General features: G+C 43.6%; 1 protein-coding gene across 11 annotated transcripts in view; it reads left to right on the forward strand.

The window, feature by feature from the left end:
* The window catches only part of DLGAP2 (DLG associated protein 2), a 666,739-nt gene that overhangs the window by 31,760 nt on the left and 620,278 nt on the right, over nt 1–14,701 (forward strand). The window contains exon 1 of one of the 11 annotated variants that reach the window (XM_084998158.1): nt 2,288–2,457. The exons of the other annotated variants lie outside the window; for them this stretch is intronic. The gene's annotated coding sequence lies outside the window, so the exon portion shown is untranslated. Of the gene's footprint in view, nt 1–2,287; nt 2,458–14,701 lie in introns of those variants that run through there. 11 annotated transcript variants of the gene reach the window in all.

Consider the following 14,701-nt stretch of genomic DNA (forward strand, 5'->3'; position numbering starts at 1 on the left):
GTCCACTTTATTTGGATCAAACCACCTCTCAGAGATTCTCATCTCACTGTTTCACTTTAACATGCCGTCAACTTGCTGGTTTACAGATCGCCTCCTTTTCGGGTTTGGTCCTTAGCAATGATGCTTTGTGATGACCTAGGAGATAACTTGGAGAACTGCTTTGTCCCTATCATGGGGTTCACTGCACGTGAGTCAGGGGTGGCACCCTCAGATCTGGGGGATGCGTGCTGTGTAAGAGCCAGTGGGAATCGGGCACTGGGTGGGAGAGCTGTGCCCTCTGCTGTCCAAATGGGTCCCCAGGTCTCAGAGGAAGGGCAGCCTCGAAACTTCCACCAGCACTTAGCAGTGGGCTTTGTCTTTTTTGATCAGAATGTGAACAACATTGTTGTTAATGTTTCATGGAGAACTGTCTTTAACTGGTGAAAGGGACACAGATTTCTTTTTGAATGATTTTTGACCTATTTATTTTATAGTGGTTTGGGCACAAAGTTGATGAAAATGAGGACAAAATTGGTCCTTTTTTTCAAATTAAAATTTTAGGTTATTATTTCTGAATTTTGTTTGTTCTTAATACACAATTGTCTGAAGGAGTGTGTTTCACATATTCCCCTATAGAGTGATGTTACACAAGTAGTGTGTGTTTATGCTTCTTTTATTTTGGCCGTGACAATGGCATGTGGAAGTTCCCTGGCCAGGGATCAAACTCACGCCAGAGCAGTGACAGGGCTGGAGCCCTAACCCACTACCCACAGGGAACTCCTCTTCCTCTTATTATTAGGACATTGATCCTGTTGGCTGGGGCTCCACCCTTATGACCTCATAGAACCTAGTTACAGCTTTAACCCCCCATCTCCAGCACAGTCACGTAGGTGGTTGGGGCTTAAGCATACGAATTTTGGAGGGACCCATTCAGTCTACAACACTGGTTGAAATATGCATGTAAACCTCTCTTTCCGAAAATTAAAATGGTTATTGAGTTCAACAGGTGCATTCTTTTTTTTTTTTTTTTTTTTTTTTTGTCTTTTTGCCTTTTCTAGGGCTGCACCCACGGCATGTGGAGGTTCCCAGGCTAGGGGTCTAATCAGAGCTGTAGCTACCAGCCTACAGCACAGCCACAGCAACGCAGGATCTGAGCAGCGTCTGTGATCTACACCACAGCTCATGGCAACACCGGATCCTTAACCCACTGAGCAAGGCCAGGGATCGAACCCACAACCTCATGGTTCCTAGTCCGATTCATTAACCACTGAGCCACAACGGGAGTTCCCCCAACAGGTGCATTCTTGTAGTCATCTTTGCTGATCCTTGTGTTTTAGTAGAATTATTAGTAAAATAATAGTTTATGTGACCAGACCAGAGGTAAAACTGGTAGGGGCTTTGTTTTTCACTGTTTTAATTTGTAGGTGTATCCTAGATGAGTTAGTCATGTTAAACATGAGGCAAATGACTCAGAAGGTAGAAAGGCTAGTTTGTTTCCATTAGAATATGGTTCAGAACCACATACTGGATGTTTACTGAGCATTTGCAGGGGTAACTGAGCAGTTAGCTGCCTTTGCTTGCGTGTCCCTTAAGGGGCCGGCCCCTGCTAAGTCAGGCTGTTTGATGTTGGTCTAGTCCTTCTCCCTGCCTTTTCATGGAAAAGCACCCAGTGCTTGGGAAGATTGTCCAGGATCACATAGTGATGGTGCCATTATTTGAATATGCATGTTTTAAAATTTGATATAAATACCCACTGAAATTAGCAGTGGAAACTCTGCAATCCAAGTGAATCCTTTCCAATTGTGTATGTATGTATCCATGCATGTATATATGCATGATATCTGTCTTTACAATAGGCCACCTCTAGTTCTTCTTTGTACACATTGGTTCTGCTCACGCCTCTGTGCTGAATATCAGGGAAAGAGGTGTTGCAGAATTTATACTGAAAAGGAAGGTTCTGCAAGTCATGGTTTCCAAGGAGACCAGGTAAGATGATGCAGACAGCCCTGGGTACTTCGAGGCTTCCTAGAAAACAAGCTCAGGGTGCATACTCCCGAGAGGTCAGAGACGGCTCCCCTATACAGAACAGCACCTGGAAAACAGGGGATGTTTGTACATCCAGTCCCTGATAAAAATCAGGAACTCAGAGCAATTCCTGTACCACCCAATTCTCAGTCTCGTGTTAAATGGATGTGAGAACCATCTGCAATTCTGCAGAGGCACTGCTGGGTAGGACGCTCGAGTCCCCACAGGTGAAGCTTGTTTGAGGAGCCTGTTCTGTGTTTAGGCTGTGCCTTGGGCCTCGGCCAGTCTGGAGTCTGTGGAGGCGCGTGGCCGTGCACATGACTGCTCCCTCTCCTCGTGCCCCCGCCCCCACCCCGCCCTGCGCCCCCGCCGTGGTCCTAACAGTTCAGAGTGCAGCCTTCTGCTGTCTGCTCTGCTGTCTTCTCAAGTTTCAACGGCAGCTTTTGGTTTAAGGTAAAAGCTTATCTTTTGTCCGGCACTGGAGTCTGATTCCAGATTTTCTTTTTTTCTTTTGGTCGATTCATGCCCCTTGTTAGATTCTATCACGCTAAGAGACTGGAGGCCGCTTGCTGTAATGTGCCTGTATCTGAAGTGCTGGCCCGTGTATCAGCCTAACTGGGAAACCCAGGTCCACTTGGGGGGTACTGGCAGGGCAATGGGGGACCCTCACCTGGATTACTGAGGAAAGGCTCCAAGCCACTGACTCCAGGATCTATGTGAGTTGTGTAATGGGCAGCAGGTTCTGGTGACTTCTTTCAGGGACCCTCTGGGGAAATGTGGGGTTTTGAGGATCATTAAAACCAGCCGCTGTCTCCCCGGAACAGGAATGAGGGAACTAGGAGAAGTTCTTGTTGCCTGTTCAGAGTTGGATCTGGGGGAAAAGCCCACAGTGACTCCTCATCAGGACAAGCAGCATCCCTGTGGTTGGTCCCTGCATCCAGGCTCCCCCCACTTCCCCCAGCCCAGGGTTGGGGGGAGGGCAGGAGAAAATGCCAGTTCAGCCGGCGCTGTGCCGGGACTGGGGACAGGGCTTCTCTGGGAGCTTAGTCACTGCACTGGTGGGTGTATTCAGTGTGAGCAAGTATCAGGAAAACCCAGGCAGCGATTTCTTGGGGTCCCCAGGCAACTGAGCAGCTTCCCATGAAGGTTTGTGGGTCCCTGTGCTCATTAGGGAGGGAGATAGCTGAGTGATGAGCAAGAAGATGGGCCCGCACGCCTGACCTCAGGAAGAGCCGGGCTCCCCGCCCTGAGGCCACGTCAGGGTCAGAGTCAGGGTCAGGGCAGGGCTCTGGCTGGGCTGGGTGGCACCTGGCCCTCTGGATACATGAGCTAGAAAGCCTCGGTGAGACAGTGTTGGATCCTGGAGTCTGTAGTGGATTTCTCATTTTGAAACTGAGAAAGAGTGAGAGAATTTGATTAGTTCATTCGATTTTCAACAAAGAATAACCCTCCCTGTGACAGATGAGAGACAGACTTTGGAAATGTGGGTGGTCCTGCCCTGGAAGGGGTGTTAGTGGGTTTAGGCCGTTGTCATGAGATGAGGCCATTATCCCGGGGTCAGAGATGGTGCAGGCCTCTCAGGGTCTTTCCAAACAGGAAAGGTTTTTCTCTGCCTACAACTAATAACAGACCAAGTACTGATTAGGCACCACGTCTCATATGACTGTATTGTAATATTAGGAGAGAACAGGGACATGTAAATAAAACACCACATTCCAAGGAGCATATGCTCCCACATCTTACTTTAGTCCTAGCTGCTGCTCCTTGGATTGGGCATGAGATCCACGTACATGGGGTCCACTGGGAATAGGTAAGCATCGAGGATAAACCTGGCATATCTTTTTCCTTTAAAAAATAATAGCTTTGTTGAGCTATTGTTTAGATTCCCTACATTTAAAGTGTATAATTCTATGGTTGTTGGTATATTCAGAAAACTGAACAACTGTCGCCATAATCAATGTTGGAGCATTTCCATCATGCCCCCAAAGAAGCTGTGTACCCACCTGTGTCCCTGCAGCCCCCACCCCCTTGTGGGACCTGCTCTTTGTCTCTGTGGGTTTGTCTCTCTGGGCATCTAAATGGGGTTGTCTGTACCTGTCTTTTGTGACCTGCTTCTTTCACCGAGCATCATGTTGCCAGGTTCCATGTTGTAGATGCATCAGCACTTCATTCCTTTTTTTGTGGTAAAATATACATAACATAATATCTAGCCTTTTCAACATTTTAAGTGTACATTTATGATGTTATGCAATCTTCACCACTATTCATTTTCACAACTGTTTTTCATAGCAAACTCTGTACCCACTAAACACTTGCTCACTTCCCCTCCCCAGCCCATGGTGAACATGATTCTACTTTCTGTCTCGAGAATTCACCTATTCTAGGCATGTCCTATAGGTGGGATCATCCAGTATTTGTCCTGTGTCTGCCTTTGTTCACTTAGCAAATGTCTTCAAGGTTCATCCATGCTGTGGTGTATCTCAGAGCTCCATTCATTTTTAAGGCTTAATAATATTCCATTGTGTGGATTTACCCCATTTTGTTCATCAGTTCATCTGCTGATGGGCACCGGGTTGTTCCCACCGCTTAGCTACTGGGAGGAGGGCTGCTGTGAGCACACTTGTGCATGTCATCTGAGTCCGTTTGCCATTATTTTGGACACATACCCATTGGTAACATGTATGTAACTAGGAGTGGTAACAGTTTTGCATTTTCCTGATGGCAGTGAAGTTGAGCATCTTTTCATGTGCTTGTTCGATGTTTGTATGTCTTCTTTGGAGGAATAGCTATTTAGGTCCTTAAATCATTTTTCAAATGGGGTTTTTGTCTTCTTGTTATTGCATCTAGGTTTCTTTATATATTTTAGTTATTATTTTCTTATCAGATGTATGATTTGCAAGTATTTTTTTCACATTCTATGGGTTGGCCTCACTTCCTTGACACTATGCTTTCATATATAAAAGTTTTGTATTTTGACCCTTTGATTTCTTGTAAGAGTTTTACATCTTTAACTCTTACATTCAGTTCTGTGATTCATTTGGAGTTAATTTTTGAGTGTTGTATAAAGTGAGAGTCCAGCTTCATTTTTTTTTTTTTTAATGTGGTTATTCAGGTTTCCCAGACTCATGTGTCGAAGAGACCGTCCTTTCCACATTGAATGCTCTTGGCACCCTTGTTGAAAATCGCTTGACCATAGATGTGAGGGTTTATTTCCAGGTTGTCTGCCCCATTGGGCTATATGTCTTCCTCTGAGCCAGCACCACTGTCTCATTGTGTAGCTTTGTGATAAGTTTTAAATCAGGGAATGTGTGTCCTGCAGCTTTGTTCTTTGTTTTTAAGATTGTTCAGGCTATTTGGGATCCCTTGAGACTCTATATGAATTTCAGGCTGGATTTTTCTGCAAAAAAAAAAAAAAAAAAAAAAAAAACCCAAAAAACAAAAAACAAAACACTATTGGGATTTTTGTTGGGATCACATCGAATCTATAAGATCACTTTAGGTAGTATGAGCATCTTAACAGTATTAAGTCTTCCAATCCATGAATGTGGGATGTGTTCCCATTTATTTATATCTCTTTCAATTTCTTTCAGAAGTTTTGTAGTTTTCTGTGTGCTAGTCTTTTGACTCCTTGGTTAAATTTATTTCCAAGTATTTTGTTCTTTTTGATGCTTTTGTAAATGGAATTCTTTTCTTTTTTTTTTTTTTTTTGTCTTTTTAGGGCCACACTAGTGGCATATGGAAGTTCCCAGGCTAGGGGTCCAATCGGAGCTGTAGCTGCCAGCCTACACCACAGCCACAGCAACACAGGATCCCAGCCATGTCTGCGACCTTCACCACAGCTCATGGCAATGCTGGATCCTTAACCCACTGAGTAAGGCCAGGGATTGAACCCCCATGGATGCTAGTCGGGTTTGTTAACTGCGGAGCCACTACGGGAACTCCTGAAATTGTTTAATTATCTTTTCAGATTGTTCATTGCTAATACAGAGATGCAACTGATTTTTGTGTGTTGATTTTGTACCTGCAACTTTGCTGAATTCATTTATTAGCTCTATCAGTATTTTTTAATCCAAGTAAAAAGAGGCGTTTAAAATGAACTAAGACAATATTTTTAGAGCCATTTAACATTCATACAAAATTAAATGGAAGATATGAGATTTCCCACGTGCCCCCTTACCCACACATACTGCCTCCCCCGCTGTCAGCATCCCCACCAGATGGTACCTGTGTTACAGTTGATGAACCTACAAGGACACGTCACCATCACCCAGAGTCCATGGTTTACACTGGGTTCACTTTTGGTGTCGGTACATCCTGTAGATTCAGACAAACGTAATGATGTACACCCACTGTTATAGTGTCATACAGAGAAATTTCATCCTCTGTGCTCCACCTGTTCATTCCTCCCTCCCACCAACCCCTGATCTTTTTGTTGTCTCAGTAGTTTTGCCTTTTCCAAAATGTCATAGAGTTTGAATCATACAATATAGCCTTTTCAGATTGGCTTCTTTCACTTAGTCATATGCATTTAAGGTTCCTCTGTGTCTTTTCATGGCTTGAAGGCTTATTTCTTCTTATTGCTGAGTAATACCTCATTGTCTGGATGCCGTGCAGTTTATTCATTCATTCACTTACTAACGGGCTTATTGGTTGCTTCCAAGATTCACATAGTTCCATTTTTATATTTTTGTTTTTGTTGCCTTTGCTTTTGGTGTCATACTCAAGAAATCATCAACAAGTCCACTGCTATGAAGCATTTCACCTGTTGTATTATAGGAGTTTTTATCATTTCAGGTCTTTTGTTTAGGTATTTAATCCATTTTGAGTTGATTTTTATAGGTGATGAAGGTTAGTCCAACTTCATTCTTTTGCATGAGGATTTCCTATTTTCCCAACATTTGTTGAAGAAACTATCCTTTCCCAATTGTGTAGTGTTGGCACTTTTATTGAAGGTCATTTGACTATCTAAGCAAGGGTCTCTTGGGCTCTCTGTTTTGTTCCGTTGGGTTATTTGTCTGTCTTCATGTGATAAGGCCAATTGATTTTTGATAAAAGTGCAAAGACAATTAAATGAAGGAAGAATAGTCTTTCACACAGTGCTGGGACAACTGGATATGCAGTACATACAAAAGAATAAAATTGGACCTCCTCCCTCACACCATATATAAAAATTGATAAAGAAGTCAGACTTAATACAAGAGCTAAAATTATAAAACTCGTGGAATAAAATTTAGGAATACATTTTTATGCCATTATCCAATGATTTATTACATATGACAAACAACAAAAGCAAAAGCAGATAAATTACATGTATGGAATTATGTGCATGTGTACCTATGTATATATTGTCTTTTGCAATTGCTTTTTCTTATTTTTATTGCAAGTAGAACCATTTTAATTGTGGTTGCTTTTTAAATCAGTTAAGGGAAGAAAGAGGAATATGTATTTATACAGCATTTTATAGTGATATAGCTGTCATTACTAGCTGTGTTAATTGCCTATTGCTGTTATGGCAAAGTGTCACACATTTAGTGGCTTAAAGGACCACAGACTTACTCTCTGGCACTTCTGGAGGTTAGAAGTCTGAGCTGGGTCTCACTGGCTCACACAGAGGCGTTGGCAGAGCTGTATTCCTTCCAGAGAGCCTAGAGTGGAATCCATGTCCCTGCTCATTTCAGCTTTCAGTGGCCTCATGGTGCGTGGCCCTGGCTTCATCTTCAGAGCCGGCAGTGTTAGGCCTAAACCCCTACATGCCATCTCTCTCATCCTCTATCCTCTGCTTTCCTTGTCCACCTCTGAAGACCCTGGTGAGTATGTTGGGCTCACACAGATAATCCAGAATAATCTCCCCATCTCAAGACTTACCAACCCTAATTCCATCTGCAACCCAAATTCCCCTTTGCCATAAAACCTAGCATAGTCAGGTTTTGGATATTAGGGCGTGGTGATTTGGGGGAGGTGTTATTTTCTCTACCATACTGGTGTTTTTTTTGTTTTTGTTTTTTGTTTTCCCCAGGAATTTGATTTACTGGTTGGATCACTGCTTCTAGATGGAAATTTTTACTTTAGTGTTTCTGCTAAGGCAGTTCTGCTAGCAACAAATTCTGCTTTTATTTATTTGGAAATTTCTTTATCTTCATTTTTGAAAAGTGGTTTTGCTGGGTATAAAATTTTTGGTTGACAGTGTTTTCTCTCAGCACTTAGAATATACCAGGCCATTTCCTTCTGAAGTCACTCTTTCTGATATAATTTTGTTGTTCATCTTCTTGGAATTCCCTTGCATGTGACAAATCATTTCTCTTGCTGCTTTCAAGATTTTCTCTTGGTATTTGGCTTTTAGCATCATGATATGTCTGGTTGTGGATCTCTGCATTTATCCTGGTTGTCATTTGTCAAGCTTCTAGGATGTGTATGTTAATGTTTTCCATCAAGTTGTGGAACTTTGTTGTAAGTCATTATTTCTTTGAATGTTTTCCCTGCTTCTTTCTTTTTTTATGGTACTTGCATTATGTGTGTGTTGATTTAGATAATGACAGTCCACGTTTCTTTAAGACTTTCTTTTTTTAAAATTTTTTATTATTTATTTTATTACTCAAAGAATTTATTACATTTATAGTTGTACAATGATCATCACAACCCAGTTTTATAGCATACTTCTTCCCTTTCCCCTTCTGCTGATGCCATTGCATAATCTCTGCTGACCCACCTCAAGTTTGCTTATTCTTCTGCTATGCAGGTATATTGTTGGGCCCCTCAAGTGAACTTTTAACTTCAACTACTGTACTTTTCAGGTCAAGAATTTCCTTTTAGCTCTCTTGTCCAGTTTCTGTGTCTGTATGGATGCTCAGTTTGGTGAGACATTGTCAGTTCTTATCTAAGCATGCTTTCCTTTACTTTTGTGAATATATTTATAGTGGATGCTTTGGTGTCTTCATTAAGTCTAACACCTGGGTCCCTCTTAGGCAATTTCTGTTTCCTGTTTTCTTTTTTTTTCCTGTGTACATCACAATTTCCGGTCTGTTTGCATGTCTTATAATTTTGTATTGGAAACTGGTCATTTTATAATTTATTGTGGCAGCCTAGGATTTTGATCTTTCCTCTGGGGCTTGCTTTTGTTTTCTGTGCTTGTTTAATTTTTTGGAGATGTGGCTGAACTCTTTTAGTGAAATCTACATCCCCTGCAGTGTGAAGCTTTTTCAGTTGCTCTTGGGGGGCACAGCCTTGTACACAGCTGCCAGATAACAGTAGTTTTACTAGAATTTTTTTTGTCTCTGTCTCCTCTCTGCTTAATTTGGTGTCACACTCAGCTGTTAGGCTCCACTGATTGTCAGCCGATTGCTCTGTTTTCTATTATACTTGGAGGAATAAATTGTGCAACAGTCTGATCAATTATATTTGGACCACTTTTCAAGGGTAGTTTTTGAGGTCAGTCTTGAGATTTGTTCAGACTCTCTAGGAAGGCTCTTCTTAGATGTATATATCCCTGCTTCTTAACAGTAAATTTGTTTGCCTCCAGTTTAACTGGATGCTCTCACAGAGCTGCCATCCTCATCCTAATTGCTTCAGCTAAATAGCCATTGTCTTTTTCTTTTTCTTTCTTTCTTTCTTTCTTTTTTTTTTAAGGACTTTGACCGTGGCATATGGAAGTTCAGGCTAGGGGTCTAATTGGAGCTGTAGCTGCTGGCCTACACCACAGCCACAGCAACAAGCCAGATCCAGGCCATGTCTGTGACCTACACCACTTCTCATGGGAATGCTATATCTTTAATCCACTGAGTGAGGCCAGGGATCAAACCTGCATCCTCATGGATACTAGTCAGGTTCGTTACTGCTGAGCCACAATGGGAACTCCCAATAACCTTTGTCTTGAGAGTGCTCTTGGGCTTGAACTTCTCATACTTGATTTCAAATAAAGTCAGTTTCTTTGGGGAGAGATTTGGGGTTCTCTGTTGTCATGGACTGCCCCTCTTTTGGGGCACAAGCTATGCACCGGCTTCAGGGCTGGGAGTGGAGTGGCCTGCCTCTCTCTGAGTGACCCCCCTCTGCACACTGGGATGGGTAGCCGCAGTTGCATCTGGCCTTCTTGGCTTGCCTCTTGTCTTGGTCATTTTGTGCTGCTATAACAAATTACCTTAGACTGGGTGGCTTAAATAACAAATATTTATTCTCATGGTTCTGGAGGCTGGAAATCTGAAATCAGGATACTGGTATGGTCAGATTCTGATGAGGGCCTCTTCTGGGTATGTCTTCGTGAGGGCTTTGCTGATAGATGCATGGAGGGAAGGAAGAGGGAGAGAGAAAGGGGGAGAGAAGAAGTGAAGGGAAAGGCAGGGAAGGGAAGAGAGATCTCCTGTCTCCTGTTTTTATAAGGGCACTAACCCCATGGGGAGAGGTCCACCTGATAACCTCATCTAAACTTAATTACTTCCCAAAGACCTTACCAGTTAATACCATCACATTGACAATTAACATATGAATTTTAGGGGGACATAAGCATTTAGTCCATAGCACCTTTCTCATGACAGAGCCTCTGCTTTGTGAGTGAGCTGGGCAGAGGACAGGTAGGTGCCAGCTGGCCCTTTGCACCTGGAGTAGCATGTCCCCCCAGTGGTAGAGACCCAGTGGGGGAGGATGCTGGTGGCCTGCCCTCCTGAACCCCGTCACTGAAGCCGAGGGCAAGGAGGCTGTCTCCTTGGCTACACCTGCCTGGAGTGGAGCTTCTGACATGCCAAGCTGGGGGGTGGGTATGCTGAGGCCGTGTCGGCTTTGGCTGCTTTTACCAAGACATAATGGGTTTCTCTCAATTATTTCTTCATTTGTTGCATGTCTTTGGGACAATGGTTTAAAGGGCTGCTTTTTTAAAAATAATTTTCTCCCATTGTGGTTGTTCCCCTGTGAGGCACACTGCTTTTTTGGAGGTGGAGCCCAGTTCACACATGAGGGAACCAGAGCACGGTGCTCAGGAAAATGTGGTCACACAAGTTAAAAGGCTCATCTTACTGAATGATGGTGAGGATGTGGGGAAAAGGAGCCACCCACAACGCATGTTGGTGTATAAATTATGCATCACTTGTGGGAGCAGCCTGGCCATGTCTGGATGAGTGGAAAGTTCATCTCCTCATCTGCATTCCAAAGAAATTCTAACACAAGTACCCCAGGGCTTACGATATTTATGTCAGTATGGCCAGTGATCTGCACGTAGTGCTTGGAAAGAATCTTGAGTAAAATGTAAGGATTGTGATGTATGATGTATACAGCAAACATTGATGTATGTTTAAACCTACTGATAATATATTCATTTATGGATAAAGATAAGGAAACATGCAAGGTCATGGGTCTGGACACGTCAGCGGTCTCTGCAGGGGCTCAGCACAGGGGACGGCCAGCATCAGTGTCTTAGTTCTTAAGAAAATATGAAGAGTGGATACCCAGAATTGTTGTATAATCCTTTGTACTTTCTTACACTAGAAATTCAAAATGCGCAGACACAGACACACACACACACACACACACACACAATAAACTTCTTAATTAAGGAATACATTCTAACATTTTGGAGTTAAGGCAAAAGTTGTGTGAGCATCTGAGATAAGGTGGGGCAAGGAAAGGCATCTTGATTTTTCCTGTGGATCTTGCCTGGCCAGGGAGTGCTGATTCTCCTCTCCCTGTCTTATGGGGCCACAGACCAGGGGTGCTGCCTCAAGGGCTGGCTGTCTGTTTGGAAATCTTAGTTTTGTAAAGGCCATCAGCTCAGGGAAGAGTAGTTTCTAAAGCAAACACTGACAAAGCCCAGAGCCCTAAAGGTGTTTTCTCTCTGGCCCCACAGTGTCCCAAGATCTGATTGTGGGGGCTCAGGCTCCGAGGTTCCTGTGGCGACATCCCCGCTTCCTCTCTGCATCTGGGGTGATGCCTGAAAGGGCACCCAGAGGTGTTGCAGTTGCACTTCTGCCGTCCACCAGCCCCACCATCCACGGCCCCGCTGTTCATGTTCCATGTGTGTTTCCCCCCAGTGAACGGGAGCAGCCGTTCAGGGTGGGCCTGCCTTGTGTTCTGCTCCCATTCCAGGTCCAGCTTCTTACCTGCCCTCTTGTGCTCCCTGACCTTAGATTCTGATCAAGATCCGGAGGGAGCTGGGTGTGCAGGGCCCCCCTCCCCAGCCCAAGGCCGGGGTGTTGTGCTGTGTCCTTGTGGTCCTGGTGTTCTCTGAGGGACCACTATGGGATCTCCCTTCTCTGTCCTATGTCTCCACCTCCGTCTGTGCGTTTCCTTCAGGAAATGCTGGATGGCAGGGTCCCAAGTCAGAGCTCACAGGCTGTAGGGCTAGAAGGGGACCGAAGAAACCTCCTCGTTCACTTTCAAATGAAGGCCTGCGGCTCCAGCAGTCCGGCCTGAACACCACAATGGAGACCAGAGGGTGAGGTTTCCACATTTTTGAGTTAAAGCCTCCTTTCCCACGCATCTCACCACCCTTCACACCTGAGGGAGGAGCTGCGAGTCAGCTGGGGAATAGGCTCCCGGGAGCCCCTGTGGTTTCTGGGGTCACGCTGGTGAAGCTGCAACCTCGAACACACAGAGTTTTCCTCATTCAGAACCACGTGCCCATGCATGGGACATTTCATTCCCATTGCATGCATTCTCTCTTTTTTTTCCTTTCTTTTTTTTTTTTAAAGGGTGAAAAAAATTTAATATGGCTATACTGATATCAGATAAAAATAAAATAGACCTTAACATAAAAAGCATTATTTCAGTTAGGGGATCAAAGTACCTAATGGTAAAAATATCCCATGCACCAAATATCACAATTCAAAATGTATATAGTAAAAATTAGCAAGAGAGAGTCACAGATCATAGTGGGTGATTGGAATACAAATTACTTGGCAACTAATATATCAAATTGACCCCCCCAAAATCAGTAAGATATAAAAAACTTTGGAATACAAATAACATCCTTGAACTAATTGCATTATATAAAGTACAAAACAGTTAGGGACAACACATAATTTTCAAGCACACATGATGATTAATGCCTACATAAGCATATAAAAACTTTAGAATCAACTGTAAAACTAGTTTTGACAAATATGAAATATTTGATATAATATGGGTCACATTCTTCAACCACAATAAAATTAAGTTTGAAGGTTATGAAAAGACTCAATTTTAGAAATTTAAAAATTCTAAATGACAGAAAGCAATCAAAATGGATATTAGAAAATTTTAGAACAATTATGAAAAATTCTATATCAAAACATGAAGCATACAGGTAAAACAGCTCAGAAAGAAATTTATAGTCTTTGTAGATAATGCTTAATGTAAAAATTAAGCATCTGACTACTTTGGAAAATAGTGACAAAATAAATCCAAAAAACTAGAAGAAAGGAGTTTAACAAAGGTAACAAATATGAATAAAGTAGAAAATAAATCATCAGTAAGGAGACTCAACAAAACCAAATCTGTTTTTTGAAAAAATAAAACCAAGATGTTTCAACAATATTATTAAAGTTAAAGGAAACCCAGTTTCAAGAGAAACAGACCAGAAAATAGCAGAATGTTAGTTTTTTTCAGCCACACCTGTGGCATATGGAGATTACCCAGCCAGGAATGGAATCCAAGCCACAGCTGTGACCTGTACCACAGTTGCGTGCATTCTCTTTCTTGCAGCATAGCTCCTACGCCAATTCCAGACTTTTTTCAGGCTAAGTCTCTGTATTAAATAATGCTTACTCAGCAGGGCTGTCCGCAAGTGGCCTTGTTTACAGGCATGGACCTGGGAAGACCTGGGGGGCCCCCAAGAAGCATACAGCTCCTGTCCTGGGAATGGCCTCCTGTGGGGACGTGCAGGCCTCAGGCAGGATGGGTCAGGGGACTGCCCCAAGCCTCGTGTTACCCTCCCCTGCAGTTGTCAGAGGCATGGCATGTGGGTGACAGAGACCAGGTCATCACCTCTCCCAGAGGGGCGGGAGAGTCAGGCTTTGCGGCCAAATGAGTTGCCCACATGCTTGTGATTTTCAGAACCTTTTGAATTTGGACTTTTGGATTAAGGAATGGTGGACTTGGCTATATTTGTGAAGGCCCGGGGTGGCTGAGAAAATAGGAAGGGAGGTGAGGGGGGAGGAAATACATGTCAGGGCCCTCCTCTTCCTCTTCTGCCCTACTTCTGGCACACGTGTGTGCATGGCACAGATTTCCATAAGTACACACATAACACGACATGCACACACACGCACATGTATAAGCACACAATGTACTCACATGTACAAGCATACACAAGCACACACAAGCACATGCACACATGTACAAGCACACACAGATGCATGCATAATCAATCATACATGCATGTACCTCCTGGGTGTGGACAGAAGCTGTCCTCCAGACCCTTCCAGGTAGCCCTAGACCTGCAGTGTGGGTTGAACACTGACGTTGGAGACTGTTCTCCAGGTGAGTCATACTACTTGTTGCCATTGGTTAAATAAACCTCTAATGATCTCCAGAATTGAACTCTGGGGTGCCCTGAATTGTGTAGCAGGTATGTTTTGATAGTGGACTTGTTATACCTTGAGCTCAGGCTTCTGTCTGTGAATCCAGGTGCATGGGCTGCTGGGGCAAGAGGTGGGAACTCACCTCGGGGGAGGGCCCTGCACGATACCGGGAGCATCATTTCACCTGATTGCTGGAGACCTTGCAGAGGGCGATAGTA

Source organism: Sus scrofa, chromosome 15, assembly GCF_054392235.1.
Source record: "Sus scrofa isolate SSC_HxYL_T2T_F1_AM1 chromosome 15, Sscrofa_HxYL_maternal_Yorkshire_Landrace_v2.0, whole genome shotgun sequence".
NCBI classification, from domain to species: domain Eukaryota; kingdom Metazoa; phylum Chordata; class Mammalia; order Artiodactyla; family Suidae; genus Sus; species Sus scrofa.